The 22101-nt window shown below is 44.5% G+C and overlaps 1 protein-coding gene across 1 annotated transcript in view; it reads right to left on the minus strand.

The window, feature by feature from the left end:
* The window catches only part of LOC124552229 (peroxidase-like), a 339571-nt gene that overhangs the window by 239156 nt on the left and 78314 nt on the right, over nucleotides 1–22101 (minus strand). Inside the window, exon 2 of the mRNA XM_047126501.1 lies at nucleotides 21821–21862. The gene's annotated coding sequence lies outside the window, so the exon portion shown is untranslated. The remainder of the gene's footprint in view (nucleotides 1–21820; nucleotides 21863–22101) is intronic.

Below are 22101 nucleotides of genomic sequence, written 5' to 3' on the forward strand. Positions count from 1 at the left end.
TTGACTTCCGACAGGTGGCAGCGCTGTACGGAGCTGTTAAAATGACGTCTGTAACGGATGCGCGTTGCAAACAACGGGCAGTGATCGAGTTTCTTTTGGCGGAAAACCAGGGCATCTCAGATATTCATAGGCGCTTGCAGAATGTCTACGGTGATCTGGCAGCGGACAAAAGCACGGTGAGTCGTTGGGCAAAGCGTGTGTCATCATCGCCGCAAGGTCAAGCAAGACTGTCTGATCTCCCGCGTGCGGGCCGGCCGTGCACAGCTGTGACTCCTGCAATGGCGGAGCGTGCGAACACACTCGTTCGAGATGATCGACGGATCACCATCAAACAACTCAGTGCTCAACTTGACATCTCTGTTGGTAGTGCTGTCACAATTGTTCACCAGTTGGGATATTCAAAGGTTTGTTCCCGCTGGGTCCCTCGTTGTCTAACCGAACACCATAAAGAGCAAAGGAGAACCATCTGTGCGGAATTGCTTGCTCGTCATGTGGCTGAGGATGACAATTTCTTGTCAAAGATTGTTACAGGCGATGAAACATGGGTTCATCATTTCGAACCTGAAACAAAACGGCAATCAATGGAGTGGCGCCACACCCACTCCCCTACCAAGAAAAAGTTTAAAGCCATACCCTCAGCCGGTAAAGTCATGGTTACAGTCTTCTGGGACGCTGAAGGGGTTATTCTGTTCGATGTCCTTCCCCATGGTCAAACGATCAACTCTGAAGTGTATTGTGCTACTCTTCAGAAATTGAAGAAACGACTTCAGCGTGTTCGTAGGCACAAAAATCTGAACGAACTTCTCCTTCTTCATGACAACGCAAGACCTCACACAAGTCTTCGCACCCGAGAGGAGCTCAAAAAACTTCAGTGGACTGTTCTTCCTCATGCACCCTACAGCCCCGATCTCGCACCGTCGGATTTCCATATGTTTGGCCCAATGAAGGACGCAATCCGTTTGAGGCACTACGCGGATGATGAAGAAGTTATTGATGCAGTACGACGTTGGCTCCGACATCGACCAGTGGAATGGTACCGTGCAAGCATACAGGCCCTCATTTCAAGGTGGCATAAGGCCGTAGCATTGAATTGAGATTACGTTGAAAAATAGTGTTGTGTAGCTAAAAGATTGGGGAATAACCTGGTGTATTTCAATGCTGAATAAAACAACCCCTGTTTCAGAAAAAAATGTGTTGCATTACTTATTGAACTGCCCTCGTACGTTTAAATTTTTTTTTACTGTAACGAAATATTTTCTTAAAAAATTTCATCCCCTATTGCACTCCCTTAGTAGCCCTAAAAACCCTTTAGTAGTTGTTCAGTTATGTATTTGCAAAAAAGGGTTAAATTTCTAAAGATAGTGAAACGTGTATTTCTTTAGAATGGCCGAGAAACCAAATATCAATTTTCGTAGGTCAAGCTTCAAAATTGCCTTAATAGCGACATTCTTCAAAAAAACGCTTCATCCCCTATTTGACCTCCTTAGGGTTGGAATTTCGAAAAATCCCTTCTCAAATGACGTCTACAGTATATTTCAAGTTTTGTCCTTAGCGGCTTCGGCTTGGCGGATGATGATTCAGTTAGACATTGCTTTTTATATATTGAGATTACAGCCCTTGACAACTAAGTAGCAACCTTTATGGTGCTTCAGAAGAATGCTGAATATAAGGTGGGTAGATAGTATAACTGATAAATACTGAATCAAATTAAGGAAAGAATGATTTCATGGCACAACTGACCACAAGAAGAGATTTGGTTGATTAGACGGTTTCTGAGGCACAAAAGAATAATTAATTTTGTTGATGGAGGAATACCAAGGGATGAATACAGTAAGCAAGTCCAGATGGATGTAGATTGTTGTGGCTATGCAGAGATGGAGAGTCTTGCACAGGATCGAGTAGCGAGCAGAGCTGCGTCAGACCAGTCTCCGGACAGACGACAACTACGGAAGATGAAGCACGAGCCATTTAAACTACGCGCAGTCCTAATCTTTATAATGGAGAACCACTCAAAACGTCGTATGTAACTGTTATAGTGCGCCTGCCGAAATAGCCTGGAAGAAGAGTTCAAACGATGTTGAAATTGCGCTGTTTCGCCACGGCAAATGTCACATCGTCGCAATAAGTAAACAACTAAGTATAGCACCGCTGTTGTTGTGCAATAGCTGCAGACTACAGAAGAGACAAAGATCTCGTCTCCATCCCAGCGTAGTGCGCGCTATTTTGTTAGTTAGTGGTAGCTTCAAACTGTGCACCAGCGCGGGATGTGAACCCAGAACCTCGCCTGTTGAGGGATACGACCTCGCCGGCTGATCTAGTCAGAGAAGGTTCGCGGGGCGGAGTCACGGCTTCATATCTGCCAGTACTTCGGAAATTTCTTGCCGTTTCATCTTTGGCAAAGAATTAAGCAACTCAAGAAAGACAACAACAGAAAACAACAGTTTACAGCACGGTCCAAAATAATATCCCCAGTAACCTTTTTCACTTCGTTTTAGCTGATGCTAAATTCATTAATTAATTACTAACGTTTCTTGCTACATGAACTTTGATTCCAACTGCCTTAGGAGATTAGCATATTAATGAACTTTTGAACTTTATTCATGCTAGCCAATGTGTCAGTAATTACTGAACAAAAGCTGTACTATACATATCTGTAAAAAAAGGCAGTTTTTTTGTTTGATATGACGAGGACTGAAATGCAATACACATCAGTTAGTTACAATAACTGCTATCAGATGAAACTTACATACAGGGTGTTACAAAAAGGTACGGCCAAACTTTCAGGAAACATTCCTCGCACACAAATAAAGAAAAGATGTTATGTGGACATGTGTCCGGAAACGCTTAATTTCCATGTTAGAGCTCATTTTAGCTTCGTCAGTATGTACTGTACTTCCTCGATTCACCTCCATGATTTCATACGGGATACTCTATCTGTGCTGCTAGAATATGTGTGTTTACATGTACGACACAACATGTGGTTCATGCACGATGGAGCTCCTGCACATTTCAGTCCAAGTGTTCGTACGCTTCTCAACAACAGATTCGGTGACCGACGGATTGGTAGAGGCGGACCAATTCCGTGGCCTCCACGCTCTCCTGACCTCAACCCTCTTGACTTTCACATAAGGGGGGCATTTGAAAGCTCTCGTCTACGCAACCCCGGAACCAAATGTAGAGACTCCTCGTGCTCGTATTGTGGACGGCTGTGATACAATACGCCATTCTCCAGGGCTGCATCAGCGCATCAGGGATTCCATGCGACGGAGGGTGGATGCATGTATCCTCGCTAACGGAGGACATTTTGTACATTTCCTGTAACAAAGTGTTTGAAGTCACGCTGGTACGTTCTGTTGCTGTGTGTCTCCATTCCAAGATTAATGTGATTGGAAGAGAAGTAATAAAATGAGCTCTTTCTTTGTGTGTGATGAATGTTTCCTGAAAGTTTGGCGGTACCTTTTTGTAACACCCTGTACTTTGAAGTTTCATTACACCCCGCCAGATGTCTCTAGTTTATCTTCCCTTCCCTTTTGTTTCAATTGTTGTTTGCTTCGAAGTGAAAAATTGTGTGGGAAAAATTTAGTAACTATCCAGACAGTTTTTATATTTAACTATTGTGCTACAACAGCATAAATAACAATAACTTTTCGCTCCCATAGTTAGTTATGCATATATTTGGTTTTGCACGTTCTCCAAGAAAGCAAGGGATGGTTTTCGGATTCAAGGCTGAAGGACACTAGAATACGGAAGCTGCTAGGAAATTATCAAATGACCACAAAACCCTGGGAAACGTATTGAAGAAAGAAGCTGGTCCCATATCGTGCAATGCAGTGAAAATGATAGCACTGCCATCGTACATTACGCGTAAGGACCACACAGATAAGACAATTTAGGAGTCTTACGGCAACACATAGTCGTTTTTCCCTCGCTGCATTTACTAGTGGAATGGGGAAGGAAATGGCTAGTACAGAGTACCCACCGCCATGTTCCGTAAGAAAGCTTGCGGAGTATGCGTGTAGATATATATGTATATGTCAGTGATTCGTGCTGTTTCGCTAGTATTATTGCCCTTCTGGTTAACAGCAATGAAAGTTTAGAAAACTTGGTCTAGAAGTGTACAGAATATATTGTGAAGATGAAACAAAAATGAAGGTGATGCTGAGTAAATAGATGGCGGACAGCGAAACTGTAAACAAACTGTGGAACGTATAACAGAAGAAAAGAAAGGTTAGTTCTGCAGTTGTCTTCAGTCCGAAGACTGGTTTGATGCAGCTTCTGTGCAATTCTCTTCATCTCTGAATGATTACTGCAACGTACATCGATTTGAACCTGCTCACTGTTGTCAAATCTTGGTACCCCTCTACAATTTTGTCCCCTCAAACCTACCTCTGTTATCAAACTGACGATTCAGTGAGCTTCAAATGGTTCAAATGGCTCTGAGCACTATGGGACTTAACATCTATGGTCATCAGTCCCCTAGAACTTAGAACTACTTAAACCTAACTAACCTAAGAACAGCACACAACACCCAGTCATCACGAGGCAGAGAAAATCCCTGACCCCGCCGGGAATCGAACCCGGGATTCAGTGAGGCCTCAGGATGTGTCCTATTTATCGAATTATTCTTTTAATCAATTCGTTGCCATACTTTTCTTGTCTGCCCAATTAGAATTAGTACCTCTTCATTACTCATTCGATTTAACCATCTGACCTTCAACATTCTTCAGTAGCACCACATCTCAAAATCTTCTGTTCTTTTCTGTCTGAACAGCTTATCATCCACGTTATTTCCATGCAGGGCTACACTCCGTGCAATACCTTCAGAGAAAACTTTTCTCGCAGTTAAACTTTTACTCGATGTTAACTAATTCCTCTCCTTCAAAAACGTTTTCGTTGCTAGTAGTTTGTACATCCTTCACTTTAGCCACCGTCAGTTATTTTGGTGCCAAAATAGCGATACACTTCTAATACTCTGAACGTCTAATTTGCTGATCTACTTCCCTCAGCATGGCATGATTTGAATTGCATACATCGCATAACATGTACCAAGAAAGATTACGCAGAATGGCGGAGAGGTAAAAAGTGTTTATTATTATGGTGGTCTGTCCTTTTATGTCAGAAGCCAGAAAAACGCTTGAAATCATTAGATGGTTAACTCTGGGAAGGAATGGAGTTCATGTAATGCTTTGTTGGAGCCAGTATTCCAACCAAACGACGAGGACGTTAAAGCCTTGTTCATTAAGTTTGCGCTACATTAATTAGCCAATGCCAGTTTTAATCTGCCAGGAAGTTTCAATGCTACAAAGGCAAAAAGTAAGAAATACGAAGATTAGTCAGCTATCCTCCGTGATTTCTTGATGACTGGGCCTGCAGTGAAATATATGTCTTGAAAGGACATTGTAAGCCAGGTTCTAGTATTACTGCTTAAAACTCTTATTGATTATTATGGCAGCTGTTTCAGGAGATTTTCATTTAGTCCGTCTACATTGTCCTGAGGTATATGTGAAGGGCTTATTTCAAGTCCATTACCTCCACTTTTCTGCCTATAATGCTTCTGAAATTAACGATCCAAACAAACAGAAGAAAGGTTACTCTCTAGCAAGAAGCTATATGCTTCAATATTTCTGGTATCTCAACTGCAGAGTTTTCAGCGCTCATTTAACTTTAGGACTCTATATCTGAAAGTGAACAAAAATGGACTTGTACCACTATTGAAATAAGCCCTTCATATAACATCTGGTGTGACTGTATTGGGTCACTGTTCTAGTTATGCTTAACGTGAAATTCTAAAATATCGATTTCACGTCAATTTTGCACGGTTTTATACAGTGTGGCGTAATATTTTGACGTAATATCGTAGATCATAGTCTCTAACTATGTAAATATAAAACATCTGTGGTGTGAACTGTCAAAAATGACAGGAAATATCTGTAATGTTACAGCAATATTATATCAAAATATTTAGCCACGCTGTTTAAAACAATACGAGATCAACGTGAAATCGATATTTTAGAATTTGACGTGAAACATAACTGGAACAGTCAACAGATACAGTCACTCCAGATGTTACATATACGTCAGGACAACGTAGGTGTACTTGAAAATGGAAATCTTCTGAAACAGCTGTAGTAATAATCAAGAAATGTTTCAAGTTGTGATACTGGAACCTTACTAACAATGGAAATGGAAATGATCGTATGGCATTGTTGACCGGGAAGCCCCATGCGGGGCAGTTCGGTTGCCGTATTGCAAGTCCTTTTTAGTTGACGCCACTTCGGCGACTTGCGAGTCAATGATGATGAAAGATACACAACACCCAGTCCCCTGCCCGGAATCGAACCCGGGACCGCTACGTGGTAGGCGGTAACGATTCCGCTACGCTACGGAGGGCGGACCTTACAATATTCACGGTGGGCTTGCCGGTGCTCGATACTGCGAGAATGTGCGCCTGAGTCAGCGCAATCACAACTCAGCCCCGTCAGAGTCGAAGGTCTCGCGCAGTAAAGCGGTGACGTAAGCCCCCAGCGTCCTTTATTGTTCCGCCAATGGCGAACAAAACACGAACTGGTCGTGGACGGAGCAGGAAGGTTCTATTTATAGCTATCCAGGGTAGCGGAGCGAAATTATTTCGCTAATTCTCCTTGTACCTCGTATTTAACACAATGGACAAATGGATCTCTGACATTTCCTTAAGCCTCGGCACACGGACCGTGCTTTCGAACGTCAACGCTGAGTCTTCAGTGTGCCGCCTGTAACGGGACATCCTCCTCTAGCATTACTTCTCCTCAACAGTAGTTGTCGATACCAGCATTATTTTTCGAATTTTGGACAGGTCAATATTATCGCAGTTGCTTTTCTGAAAGCTGTCATATAATTTTCTACGCAGTATTTTATATTTGGGAGTGAGACACGGGTGTAGCCACTCCCCGATGTTATTCAATCTGTATATTGAGCAAGCAGTGAAGGAAACAAAAGAAAAATTCGTAGTAGGTATCAAAATTCATGGAGAAGAAATAAAAAAAAGAGCAATTGAACGGAATGGACAGTGTCTTGAAAGGAGGGTATAAGACGAACATCAACAAAAGCAAAACGAGGATAATGGAATGTAGTCGAATTAAGTCGGGTGATGCTGACGGAATTAGATTAGGAAATGAGAAAGTTGAAGTAGTAAAGGAGTTTTGCTATTTGCGGAGCAAAATAACTGATGATGGTCGAAGTAGAGAGGATATAAAATGTAGACTGGCAATGGCAAGAAAAGCGTTTCCGAAGACGAGAAATTTGTGAACGTCGAGTATAAAGTGTCAGAAAGTCGTTTCTGAAAGTATTTGTATGGAATGTAGCCATGTATGGAAGTGAAACGTGGACGATAAATAGTTTGGACAAGAAGAGAACAGAAGCTTTTGAAATGTGGTGCTACAGAAGAATGCTGAAGATTAGGTGGCTAGATCACATAACTAATGAGGAGGTACTCACTAGAATTGGGGAGAAGAGGAGTTTGTGGCACAACTTGACTAGAAGAAGGGATCGGTTGGTAGGACATGTTCTAAGGCATCAAGGGATCACCAATTTAGTATTGGAGGGCAGCGTGGAGGGTAAAAACGTAGAGGGAGACCAAGAAATGAATACACTAAGCAGGTTCAGAAGGATGTAGGCTGCAGTACGTACTGGGAGATGAAGCAGCCTGCACAGGATAGAGCAGAATGGAGAGCTGCATCAAACCAGCCTCAGGACTGAAGACCACAACAACAACAACATGTTATATTTCAAGATAAGAATTATGAAAATGAATTACTTTATAAAAAAAATTAGTCTCGTTGATATAATCTATAAGTCAGTTCTGAATGTACAGTTAAAATTATTTTTTTAGAAAAATTTATAATTACGAAATATTTATACACTTAAAATTTCTATTACTAATTACGCAATTCTGTACTGTTTATTATATTTATTTCTGGATTCATTTATGAAATAATAATCGAAATTAATATTGTAGCAGAAAATAGTAGAAAGTCATTTGTTAAGTAAAATTGCAAACCCTTTGGGATATTGTTATTTCCGCAGAGTGTGAGAGTCGTAAGCATGCCTCTGATGTGATCGGACATATTTTTGTATTTTATGAGAACAATGTAGTTTCGGATGAAATTACAATGAAATCACTAGTGTGGACATACAGACGTTCATATACGTCAACGGGGACAGTCGAAAATGCGTGCCCCGACCGGGACTCGAACCCGGGATCTCTTGCTTACATGGCAGACGCTCCATCCATCTGAGCCATTTTTTTTCTTTTTTTCTTTTTCTTTGGATTTTGCTCGTTATTGTTCGTTGTATTTCGTCGTAGCTGACGTCACATGACATCCGTTGAAGTTCGTTGTTGATCTTTTCACTCAGTTTTCTTTTTTTCTTTTTTTTTTTCCGGAGGAAACCGTGCTGGCTAGTCATCGAGTACACAGAGCATAGTGCGACTGCAGGGACTTATTTCCGGCACGCCTCCCGTGAGACCTACATTCCGAACATATTGTCCTGCACTACTGGGAGCATCAAAAAAATGTATACACACTTTGAACTGTCATAGACAATTTATTTCCCGTTCTACAAGGCTAAATATCTGTGAGAAAGTAACAGGTGGCAGCAGTGGCAAGGAAGTAACTGCAACAGCTAAGTGACGATCCAGATCTAAGGTTAGAATTTTGTGATGGGTTCAGGAGATGGTGAGACGTGAACCGGGATTTATGGGTAGCATAATTTGGTCGGATGAAGCCCAATTCAAACTCAATGGAACTGTCAATAGCCACAGTTGTGTGTACTGGGCTGAAGATAATCCTCACATTACAGTTGAAAAGGCTGTGAATTTGCCTGGTGTAAATGTGTGGTGTGGTTTGTCTGCAAGGGGACTCATTGCGCCTTTCCGCTTTGAAGGTACTGTCACTGGAGAAACGTACCTAACAATGCTTGCTGACTCCATGTTCCCTGCCATTCGTGCATTATACGGTAATTATGAGTTTTATTTCCAACAAGATGGCGCCCCGCCGCACTATTATAGGGACGTACGAGCATACCTGGATCACAGTGTGCGAGGCCAGCGGATAGGACGCAGGGGACCAATCGAGTTTCCTGCACGCTCTCCAGACCTCACGCCGCTGGATTTCTTCTTATGGGGCACAGTACAAGATGAGATGTACAAACGTAAACCACGTAACCTGGACACATTTTGGAATGAGTTTCAGGCGGTGTGCGCAGAAATCTCATTGGACACTTTGGTACGACGTACGGAATCGATGGTGACTCGTACTCAGAAATGCATTGATGCTGAAGGCCACCAGTTTGAACATTAATCACATTTGCAAAGTACATTTATTTTTCCAATTGGACTTTAAGCTTTCCATTTCCAGAAATTTAACGTTGTAGAACTGGAAATAAATTTTCTATGACGCTTCAAAGTGTGTATACACGTTTTTGACGCACCCTGTATATTCATAGTGCCCCTGCTCATTATACTCATTACTCACGACTTTTTGCCGATTCTCGTAAGAGTTTGGGCACTGTTTGTGCATCCGCACAGAAGAAGATGGTCAAATGGCCGGTGAGCCGAAAGAACAGATACCATCTTCATATATAAATGTAATTTTGGCTTTGTTAATGTAAAAAAATCAAAAGACTGTATGATATACTGAAATGTGAGAAGCTTTATTAACGTAACAACAAGAATTCTGCAACAACAATCTTCAGATTTATTTAGATCAATCGCAGCCGTGAGGATCTAAAATGTGGCAGTTTCAGCTTCAAGAATCAGACCCCTTGGCAAGAAGATCTGGAGCCAACTCTACGTGAAAAGCTGTAAGTAAACTAGAAAGTTCATCGTAATCTTCACCCCTCTCAAATCATCATAAAGGACGAATATGGAATTAGGAAGGAAGGGGCAGATTACACGCTGAACGCTCAGAAACTATGCGACGTGGATACGCGATTGCAGCGCGCTCCAGCGTCAGTTATCGGCTGTTACTGCCTCGCGAGTCACATTTTGCTAACAAAATGGACAGGCGTACAATCCCTACGCCAGCACTATTAAACCACGCAGTTCTTCCTTGTCCCCTAGTTGTTCTGTCTGCATTATACATAAATAAAAACATTAGTATCCATGATCTACATCTACAAGGATATTAAAAACAAATCACACTTAAATGTTTCAGGAGTTACTGCAACCAATCGCCGGTTTTTCTTCAATTTTTATTTATTCATGGCTGGTTTCGAATTCCCTGGCGATTTATCATCAGATGATACAATTTAGTTTGGAGTATTGTGGGGGTCGTGCATCTGTGGCAAATACAGAGACGAAAAAGTGGGCATTGTATGTGGGAGGAATATTAAGGTTGTAAGATTATATGTTATTACTCACTATTTTTATTCATGTTGCAAGCACTGCTCTGGAAAACATAGTATATGCTTTCCAGTATCGTTAAATACCAAGTGAAACAGGCACTTTTCCACCGTTGGCAACTCCCACATACTTTACAAAATATAAACAAACCAAAGAGTGTGGCTGTTGTTGTCTCCAAAGAGTTTTGTGGGGGCTGAGATTTCCTTTGCTCATTTTTCGTTTTGTGTGGCATTCGTAATAAAATGTGTACTTTCTTTACCGGTCATGGATAAATAAAAATTGATGAAAAAACGGCGATTGGTTGCAGTAATTGCCGAAACCTTTAACAAGACAGATCACAGTGTTCCAAATCCAGAAAGGATAAAAGTTTCAAACCACACTTAAGCGCCTGGCGGAAGGTTCATCGAAAAAAATTCAGAATAATTCTCTATTATTCGGCTCCCGAACAGCGCGCTTGAAAACGAACACCTATATCTTTCCGTGCGAGCTCTGGTTTCCGTTATTTTGTTATGATGCCCGTTTATCCCTGTGTAGGTCGGCGTCAACAAAATATTTTCACATTCGGAGGAGAAAGTTGGCGACTCCGAAATTTAGTGAGAAGTTTCTGCCGTAACGAAACATGCTATTGTTTTAGTGGTCTCCACGGCAAATCCTGTATCATGTCAGTGGTTCAAAAATGGTTCAGATGGCTGTGAGCACTATGAGACTTAACTTCTGAGGTCATCAGTCCCCTAGAACTTGGAACTACTTAAAGCTAACCAACCTAAGGACATCACACACATCCATGCCCGAGGCAGGATTCGAACTTGCGACCGTAGCGGCCGCGTTGTTCCAGACTGTAGCGCCTAGAACCGCTCGGCCACTCCGGCCGGCCGTCATTGACACTGTCTCCCCTATCTCATGATAATACAAAACGTGCTGCCCTTGTTTCAACTTCCTTGATGTGCTCCGTCAGTCCTATCTGGTAAGGATCCCACAGCGCGCAGCAGTGTTCCAAAAGAGGACGGACAAAAGAGGACATAGTATAGGCAGTCTCTTTAGTAGATCCGTTACATTTTCCAAATGTCCTGCCAACAAAACGCAGTCTTTGGTTTGGATATAATTTTCAAAGCACTTTGCTAGCCCTATTGGGGAGGTGGGTGGGTAGGTGGCAATGTTTTGATTCTGCGTGTGTGTTTGAAGAAAAGTCTTTCGATGCCCACCTTCTCGTCTCCGTCGCCGATATGGGACTGAAAGCTACGCCATCGTGGGACTGACGTCGTACTGGGCATTCACATCTTCCACAACACTAGACACTCTCGCTCCTATGGTGACGCTGTGCAGGATGGGAGGGGTTCTGTAATTTCTCTTTTTCATGCCGGGAAATGGTGTTAACAACATTGTCCGCTACTGCCCACTAATAATTATTTCTCTCAACTTCGTATAGTGGTTAATTTTTCTTGACCGTGAGAGAAATTCATACTAGTTCGGTCACCTAGTGTATAGGCTGTTTGCCGTTGAGTCGTCACTCTTCAACCTATACACGAGTGACATGCCAGCTAAATCGCAAAAATTCTGCTATGCAGATGACATTGCAATAGCCACTAAGAGCAAGACATTCGAAGAGGGAGAAGCTACTCTGTCAACGGACCTTCAACTTCTTAACCAATATTATACGAAATGGAGGCTCTGCCCAAATCCAAATAAAACTGAGGTAAGCGTATTCCACCTGAACAATCATGAGGCAAGACGAGAGTTACAAGTAACATTCTGCAGTGAGCGATTGACGCACAACAGCCATCCAAAATATCTAGGAATCACTCTTGATCGGTCACTAACCTATAAAGAACAAATAGAAATAACCTGTCAAAAGATAAAAAAATCGAAATAACATATTAAGAAAGCTGCCTGGAACCTCCTGGGGAGCTCAAGCTAACACACTACGCACCGCAGCACAATCTCTTGTTTACTCGGTGGCAGAATACTGAGCCCCAGACTGGTACAAGAGCACACACACAAAGAAAATAGATGTCCAGCTTAATACCACCACGAGGATTGTCTCAGGAACTCTGCAATCAACTCCAGTTCCCTGGCTTCATTCCCTTTGCAATATAGCTCCTCCCTCCCTCAGAAGCAGCTATCCGAGAATGGAAGAAAATTAATGACCCCTCTGTCTCTGAAGATATACCTATCCGAAAAATATTGGACCATTTACCAACAACCCGCCTAAAATCCAGGAAACATATATGGGAAGACGAAGTCCTCGAGTTCCCAGAAAGGTACGACATAGCAAGGGAATGGAGGCAATACTGGTCGCCGAATAATCACCATCCTCTCATCACTGATTCTGATCCTTCGATGCCGGTGGAAGGAATGCAAATGCCCAGAAGAACTCGGTGCAGACTTAATCGTGTGAGGACTAACCACGGCAGGTGTGAGGCCATTCTCCACAAATGGAAACTCACTGATGACCCACGATGCGACTGTGGTGCATAACAACAAACAATCCCTCACCTGATCTTCGAAAGGTTTGAAGGAGAATGGAGGGATGTCATGAATGCTGCTCCACGTGCTGTTCAGTGGGTGACCTGCTTAGATGTGGAAATAATTGGAAGGAGAAACAGCCTTGGTCGTACTTTTTGTTTTATTATCCGCTCTACGCTTGCTAATACCAGTGCCTAACAATTTTAATTGTATCTTACAGCACTGAGGATGGTCACTAAGTGACCGAAAATCGATTTTGCGGATAATAAAAAAAAAAAAAATACGACCAAGGCTGTTTCTCCTTCCAATTATATCCATGGAGTCGCCGATCAATAAAATTCTGCCTGGATGTGGATTTGTAATAGCTGGAGGGGCTGTCTCCCTAATCTTTCGCGTATTGTTGTTTGCACTCAGTCATTTAATAATATATTTGTAATTCGTTTATTACATTAATTAATAGTATGTGTGCAATTTTACTCTGTAGATGCCATACGCTAAATAAAATAAATAAATAAGTGGTTAATTAGTCTACTGGTTCCGTAAGAGCTGCTGGAACAACAGAATTCGAGGAGACCTTGTTAGAACAAGCTGGATGTGTAAGAATTAATGAATAAACATCGGATCCTTTGCTGGTCTTCGCCACAGTATTGTTCTCTCGCAACTTCTCTGTGTTCACCTGCAAAAATACAACGTATGACACAAGTGGCACCCAGTCATCTGACCATGTTCGAAGTCCGTGAGTTCCATGGAGGGCCCCATTCTGCCCTCTCACGAGGGAACCTCCCCATCGCACCCCCCCTCCCCCCAGATGTAGTTATAAGTTGGCACAGTGGATAGGCCTTGAAAAACTGAACACAGATCAATTGAGAAAACAGGGAGAAGTTTTGTGGAACTGTGAAAAAATAAGCAAAATATACAAACTGAGTAGGTCATGTGAAGATATGCAACATCAAGGCAACTTTATCACATTCACAAGAAAACCTAAATCGGGAAAGGTAGAAAAATCTTTTTACCCATTCGCCAAGTGTACAAGTTAGGTGGGTCGACAATATATTCCTGTCATGTGACGCACATGCCGTCACCAGTGTCGTATAGAATATATCAGATGTGTTTTCCTGTGGAGGAATCGGTTGACCTATGACCTTGCGATCAAATGTTTTCGGTTCCCATTGGAGAGGCACGTCCTTTCGCCTACTAATCGCACGGTTTTGCGGTGCGGTCGCAAAACACAGACACTAAACTTATTACAGTGAACAGAGACGTCAATGAACGAACGGACAGATAATAACTATGCAAAAATAAAGAAAGTAAAATTTTCACTCGAGGGAAGACTTGAACAACGGACCTCTCCTTCTACACCTGCTCACGCTACCACGGGACCACGGCGCTGTTGACCTCCTATGGTCCATGATGTTGCCTATCTTGCACATGGTCTACTCAGTTTGTATATTTTACTTATTTTTTCACAGTTCCACACAACTTCTTCTTGTTTTCTCAATTGATCTGTGTTCAGTTTGTCAAGGCCTATCCACTGTGCCAACTTATAACTACATCTGAGGGGGGGTGCGATGGGGAGGTTCCCTTGTCAGTATGTCTGATGACTACTGAGGTCGCTGATGTGGAGTACGTGGCAGCACAATGCACCTAATATGAAAATCGGATGTTTTTGGGGGTGTCCGGATACTTTTGATCAAATAGTGCGTATTCGCACTACAAACAGAGCACCAAATGTCGGATATTACCCCACCATTCAGCTTGATATGTATGACAAACACGCAATCATGGAGTTCACCTAACGGTTATTGAAACAAACAAAATCAGAAAATATAAAAAAATGGAAAGTATCTCAGGAAACATGACTAATGAAAGCTGCCCATTTTTATGGTGCCTATAGGAAGAAATTATTTCGGTTAGTGAGCGTAAAACAGTTGAGAAACACAAAACATTTGAGAAACATGTTATGCCGGCTCGGTGGTTGCATCTGTTTAACAGTCCCAAGTCTCCGATTCCCAGGAGTTGGCTGCATTCAAAACGTCATTCACCGGGGCTACTAATCGGTCATTTCCAATTACTCAATACAATTTCTGTGAAAACTATATAGACAGTGGAACGGTGTCTCTTCGCACTAAGTGTATTACTGACGTCAGACAAAGACTTTTTTTCATTAATTTCTGCGTCACCGTACCTGTTGCTCACAATTTCAACATAGAATTAGCTGTTGTCTGAAATAAGAGTCGTATCAATTTTACCTAGTTTATAGACCAGGCACTTATGCAGTATTGCGCACTGCTGATCTCACCGCGCTGCACGCCAGCACCATCTGTTAGTCAGTGAACGCAGTTGTCTGCCAGAACTGCCGCCAGATGGCAGCAGTCAACAGGCACACTGCGCCGACAGCTGACAAGCTGACTACGATTTCGTTACCAACGTTCTGACACGAATGTCTGACGTGCACACAAGAAAGAAAATGTATCTAACATCATCCCTTAAATTGTTCACTATTATGGTTTCAAAATACGCACCATAAACGAATGTGCGTTTGAATTGAAACAACGGTAATTAAAGAAGTGAATCAAGTAATATTTATCTACGTCTAGAGCCATACTCTACACTGTAAAGTGGATGGCAAAGGGTACTTTCCTTTGTAGCAGTTTATTATTGCTTCATCCCGTTCCATACGCGCACGGAGCGCAGGAAGAATCTGTGCGCGGTGTAATTATTTGTGGTATATTTATAGAGTCATCATTTAAACTCTGTTCTTGTAACTTCGTAAGCTCGCTAGTTTGCCTCTCATGTCTATTCGTATAATCAAATACTGTAGTGTCTGGATAGATTCAAGAAGTACGTGACATACTGTCTAACTAAATATGACGATAAACATTATGGTGAAGCACTTTGAACTTTTTTAATAAGTTTACATGGCAGTCTTCCGCAATAGCTGTTACAATAAATCATTATTGGTTTCACCGTCTTTAACTGAGTAAGTGAGTATTTCTCACTAGACGCTTGGTCATTCTGGATATATGGATGCATAACGTGTTTTTAGATTTTAGAATTTAGATATTAAAAACAGTATTAACTTACAGAAGTGGCCTACAATTTACAATACTCAAGTCTTTTTTGCCGCTTCGTTACATAGTCTGCAAACCACTACATTTTCCTTCGTTGTTAGCGAAAATTGACATGCACAGAAACTATGTTGCATATCAACAATTGGCAAATCTTTTCGTTTTGGACCTCACTTCTTACGCTGCGTTGGTGTTATTTCCACTTCACGTGGAAAGATATTTTTATTTTCTGGAACCTACACTATGTGATCAAAAGTATCCGGAGTATGGTGTTGGCCCACCCTTAGCCTTGATGACAGCTTCCACTCTCGCAGGCATACGATCAATCAGATGCCAAAAGGTTTCTCGGGGAATGCTGCACTGAGGAGAGGTATCGATGTCGGTTGGTGAGGCCCTACACGAGGTCAGCGTTCCAAAACATCCCAAAGGTGTTCTACAGGATTCAGATCAGGATTCTGTGCAGGTCAGTCCACTACAGAGATGTTATTGTCTTGTAACCAGGCTGTGCATTGCGAAGAGGTGCTCGATCGTGTTGAAAGATGCAATCGCCATCCCCGAAATGCTCCTCAACAGTGGGAAGCAAGGAGGTGCTTAAAACGTCAATGTAGGTCTGTGCTGTGACAGTGTCACGGAAAAGAGGGGGTGCAAGCCCCCTCCGTGAAAAACACGGCCACACCATAACACCACCGCCTCCGAATTTTACTGTTGGCACTACACACGCTGGCAGATGACGTTCACCGGGCATTCGCCATACCCACTCCATGCCATCGGATCGCTGCATTGTGTACCGTGATTCGTCACTCCACACAACGTTTTTCCACTGTTCAATCGTCCAATGTTTACGCTCCTTACACCAAGGGAGGCGTCGTTTGGCATTTACCGGCGTGATGTGTGGCTTATGAGCAGCCGCTCGACCATGAAATCCAAGTTTTCTCACCTCCCGCCTAACTGTCATAGTACTTGCAGTGGGTCCTGATGCAGTTTGGAATTGCTGTGTGATGGTCTGGATAGGTGTGGGCCTATTACACATTACGATCCTCTTCAAATGTCGGCGCTCTCTGTCAGTTAACAGACGAGGTCGGCCTCTACGCTTCTGTGCTGTATGTATCCCTTCATGTTTCCACTTCACTATCGCATCGGAAACAGTGCACCTAGGGATGTTTAGGAGTGTGGAAATCTCGCGTACAAACATATGACACAAGTGACACCCAATCACCTGACCACGTTCGAAGTCGATCAGTTCTGCGGAGTGCCCCGTTCTGCTCTCTCACGATGCCTAATGACTACTGAGGTCGCTGATAGGAGTAACTGGCAGTAGGTGGCAGCATCTACATCTACATCTACATACATACTCCGCAATCCAACATACGGTGCGTGGCGGAGGGTACCTCGTACCACAACTAGCATCTTCTCTCCCTGTTCCACTCCCAAACAGAACGAGGGAAAAATGACTGCCTATATGCCTCTGTACGAGCCCTAATCTCTCTTATCTTGTCTTTCTGGCGGCAGTAAAATTGTACTGCAGTCAGCCTCAAATGCTGGTTCTCTAAACTTCCTCAGTAGCGATTCACGAAAAGAATGGCTCCTTTCCTCCAGAGACTCCCATCCGAGTTCCTGAAGCATTTCCGTAAGACTCGCGTGATGATCAAACCTACCAGTAACAAATGTAGCAGCCCGCCTCTGAATTGCTTCTATGTCCTCCCTCAACCCGACCTGATAGGGATCCCAAACGCTCGAGCAGTACTCAAGAATAGGTCGTATTAGTGTTTTATAAGCGGTCTCCTTTACAGATGAACCACATCTTCCCAGAATTCTACCAATGAACCGAAGACGACTATCCCCCTTCCCCACAACTGCCATTACATGCTTGTCCCACTTCATACCGCTCTGCAATGTTACGGCCAAATATTTAATCGACGTGACTGTGTCAAGTGCTACACTACTAATGGAGTATTCAAACATTACAGGATTCTTTTTCCTATTCATCTGCATTAATTTACATTTATCTACACTCCTGGAAATTGAAATAAGAACACCGTGAATTCATTGTCCCAGGAAAGGGAAACTTTATTGACACATTCCTGGTGTCAGATACATCACATGATCACACTGACAGAACCACAGGCACATAGACACAGGCAACAGAGCATGCACAATGTCGGCACTAGTACAGTGTATATCCACCTTTCGCAGCAATGCAGGCTGCTATTCTCCCATGGAGACGATCGTAGAGATGCTGGATGTAGTCCTGTGGAACGGCTTGCCATGCCATTTCCACCTGGCGCCTCAGTTGGACCAGCGTTCGTGCTGGACGTGCAGACCGCGTGAGACGCCGCTTCATCCAGTCCCAAACATGCGCAATGGGGGACAGATCCGGAGATCTTGCTGGCCAGGGTAGTTGACTTACACCTTCTAGAGCAAGTTGGGTGGCACGGGATACATGCGGACGTGCATTGTCCTATTGGAACGGCAAGTTCCCTTGCCGGTCTAGGAATGGTAGAACGATGGGTTCGATGACGGTTTGGATGTACCGTGCACTATTCAGTGTCCCCTCGATGATCACCAGTGGTGTACAGCCAGTGTAGGAGACCGCTCCCCACACCATGATGCCGGGTGTTGGCCCTGTGTGCCTCGGTCGTATGCAGTCCTGATTGTGGCGCTCACCTGCACGGCGCCAAACACGCATACGACCATCATTGGCACCAAGGCGGAAGCGACTCTCATCGCTGAAGACGACACGTCTCCATTCGTCCCTCCATTCACGCCTGTCGCGACACCACTGGAGGCGGGCTGCACGATGTTGGGGCGTGAGCGGAAGACGGCCTAATGGTGTGCGGGACCGTAGCCCAGCATCATGGAGACGCTTGCGAATGGTCCTCGCCGATACCCCAGGAGCAACAGTGTCCCTAATTTGCTGGGAAGTGGCGGTGCGGTCCCCTACGGCACTGCGTAGGATCCTACGGTATTGGCGTGCATCCATGCGTCGCTGCGGTCCGGTCCCAGGTCGACGGGCACGTGCACCTTCCGCCGACCACTGGCGACAACATCGATGTACTGTGGAGACCTCACGCCCCACGTGTTGAGCAATTCGGCGGTACGTCCACCTGGCCTCCCGCATGCCCACTATACGCCCTCGCTCAAAGTCCGTCAACTGCACATACGGTTCACGTCCACGCTGTCGCGGCATGCTACCGGTGTTAAAGACTGCGATGGAGCTCCGTATGCCACGGCAAACTGGCTTACACTGACGGCGGCGGTGCACAAATGCTGCGCAGCTAGCGCCATTCGACGGCCAACACCGCGGTTCCTGGTGTGTCCGCTGTGCCGTGCGTGTGATCATTGCTTGTACAGCCCTCTCGCAGTGTCCGGAGCAAGTATGGTGGGTCTGACACACCGGTGTCAATGTGTTCTTTTTTCCATTTCCAGGAGTGTATATTTAGAGTTAGCTGCCATTCTTTACACCAATCACAAATCCTGTCGTCAGTCCAGTCGAGAAGCTGGCCGGACGAAAGCGTGTGGCAAGAAACTGGTATAGGCATGCGTCTTCAAATACAGAGATATGTAAACAGGCAGAATGCGGCGCTGCGGTCGGCAACGCCTATATAAGGCAACAAGCCACCAAACTCCACAGAGACAAAAATTATTGGGCCTTACAACGTGCCGCTCAGAAGAGATCGCCACCCCCTCGTACTCTTACGCATTTATGGACAGCCTTGCAGGATTCATGGAGTCAGTTCCCTCCAGCACTGCTTCAGACATTAGTCGAGTCCATGACACGTCGTGTTGCGGTACTTCTGCATGCTCGCGGGGACCCTACACGATATTAGGCAGATGTACCAGTTTCTTTCGCTCTTCAATGTAAATCCGCTCTTCGGTTAACCTTCTGTGAATGGGGGTCCAGTGAGGTGAAGATGACGACTTTGCGACGTGGGAGGCGGAGCACTAATGTTATAGTTTTTGTTGTTGTTTGTATTTCTGTTGGGCTGTAGCCATTCAGAGAGTGCGGCAGAGATACTGGGCGGTTCGCGACCTCTGCAGATACGCTCTGACGTCAGACGCCGCATATCTGCCGTTGCGTAAGGAAACGCCCCACCGGTTTTTGCAATACGTCCAGGGTACTACACTGACGCTGCCAGGGATATGTGTCCGTGAGTCTTCGTAATCCACTCTAACTGCAGTTGCAGGAATTTCTTTCTCCGCATTGCTAGGCAGTTTCATCCGGAAACGCTCCGACCCCGGAAGCTGAGTGGTCAGCGCGACACAATGTCAGTCCTAACGGTCCGGGTTCGATTCCCGGCTAGGCCGGAGATTTTCTCCGCTCAGGGACTGGGTGATGTGTTGTCCTAATCATCATCGCTGCGCTTCGATGGGGATGAAACGATGATGATTAGGACAACACAACACCCAGTCCCTGAGCGGAGAAAATCCTCAACCCGGCCGAGAATCGAACCGTGGACACCGTGATCCAAAGATAGCAGTACGGGGTAAGCAAGACAGCCACGCCACGGAAGTAGCCGAAAGGCACGCGTTTAGTTCACGCAGGCAAGAGATAGGTCTGTAACAGGATACGTAATGAATGCTATAAAGAAAAGTACGTAGCTTCTGGAATACTTAACTTTAATCCATCCTTGTTGTATACATCGCTCTTGACGACACAAGTGAGACTCTTTAGATACAAGCTATGTAAGGCTAATGGCGCCTTGCTAGGTCGTAGCCATGGACTTAGCTGAAGGCTATTCTAACTCGGCTCGGCAAAGGAGCGAGGCTTCGTCAGTGTAGTCGTTAGCTACGTCGTCCGTACAACTGGGGCGAGTGCTAGTCCGTATCTCGAGACCTGTCTTGTGGTGGCGCTCGGTCTGCGATCACACAGTGGCGACACGCAGGTCCGACATGTACTAATGGACCACGGCCGATTTAAAAGTACCACCTAGCAAGTGTGGTGTCTGGCGGTGACACCACAGGAAGCACTTTTGTCAATGGTTTCTTCAACAGGCAAACACGATTCCTGAACTAGTGTCATCCATCCTACTCACAGATGAGGCCGCCTATACGCGGAGTCGTATCTTGAGCTTCCATAACAGTCATCTGTGTGATAGTCTGCAGAACTCGCATGGGTATTGTGACAGCGAATCATCAGCATCGGTCCAGCCGGAATGTGTGGGCCGGAATAACTGGCGACCGTATTTTGGGATCAGTCTTCCTTCCGCGTCGCCTAACAGGACGGAAGTATTGCCGTTTCTTACGGGTGACTTTGCTTCCGCTGCTGGAATAAGTGCCACTGATGATTCGATGGGTTATGTGGCTGCTACGTAATTAGGCTCCAGCCCACTTTGCCGTTAACGTCCGGACGCTTCTCAATCGTGTCTTCCCCGGCCGATGGATCGGAGTAGGGGGTCCAGATGCGCGGCCTGCTCCTTCACCGGACCTCAACTCGTGCGATTTCTGGTTATGGGGCCACCTCAAAAGTATCGTGTGTGCACAGCCCATTCCAGATATGGAGAGACTGGGGCAGCGAATTCATGCCTGCCTTTGACACTGTCCGCATGCAGCCTGGGCGATGTGGGCGTGTGGGACAGAACAGGCAACGGCGCATAGCGCATGCCTTGAGCCTCATGGAAACCAGCTTCAGCACATGCTGTAACTGTCCCTGCATGGTGCAGTGCATTAGGCTGCAATTTCTGTAACAATGTATGACTGAATAAATGGTCTCTAGCACGAAACCATGCATTTACGGACGTAAGTCCAATAGACTTTTTTTGTTCCGTATCTTCTCATCGATCAGTCACTAGAGTTTGTACACGGTAGAAAAAAAAAATCACGGTGTATATGACCATGTATAAAGTACTTGTATATTTTTCGACTCTTAATCGGTTTATCGTAATAAAAGCGCCGCTGAATTTTTATTACTCACCCAACGCAGTAAACTCTCTGCAGCTCTCGCAACAGACTCGATCTGAAACAAGTAGGTATAAGAATAATTTTCATTGTTTTAGCTTATATATGTGCATTTCTGCACCATGTAGAAATATATTGTTGTAAAAGAAATTGTCTACTCACACACACATACACACACAACCACACACACACAACACACACACACACACACACACACACACACACGCACACACACACAGGCCGGCAGCTGTGGCCCAGTGGTTTTAGGCACTTCAGTCCGGAACCGCGCGACAGCTG

This window comes from Schistocerca americana, chromosome 10 (genome assembly GCF_021461395.2).
Source record: "Schistocerca americana isolate TAMUIC-IGC-003095 chromosome 10, iqSchAmer2.1, whole genome shotgun sequence".
Lineage (NCBI taxonomy): Eukaryota > Metazoa > Arthropoda > Insecta > Orthoptera > Acrididae > Schistocerca > Schistocerca americana.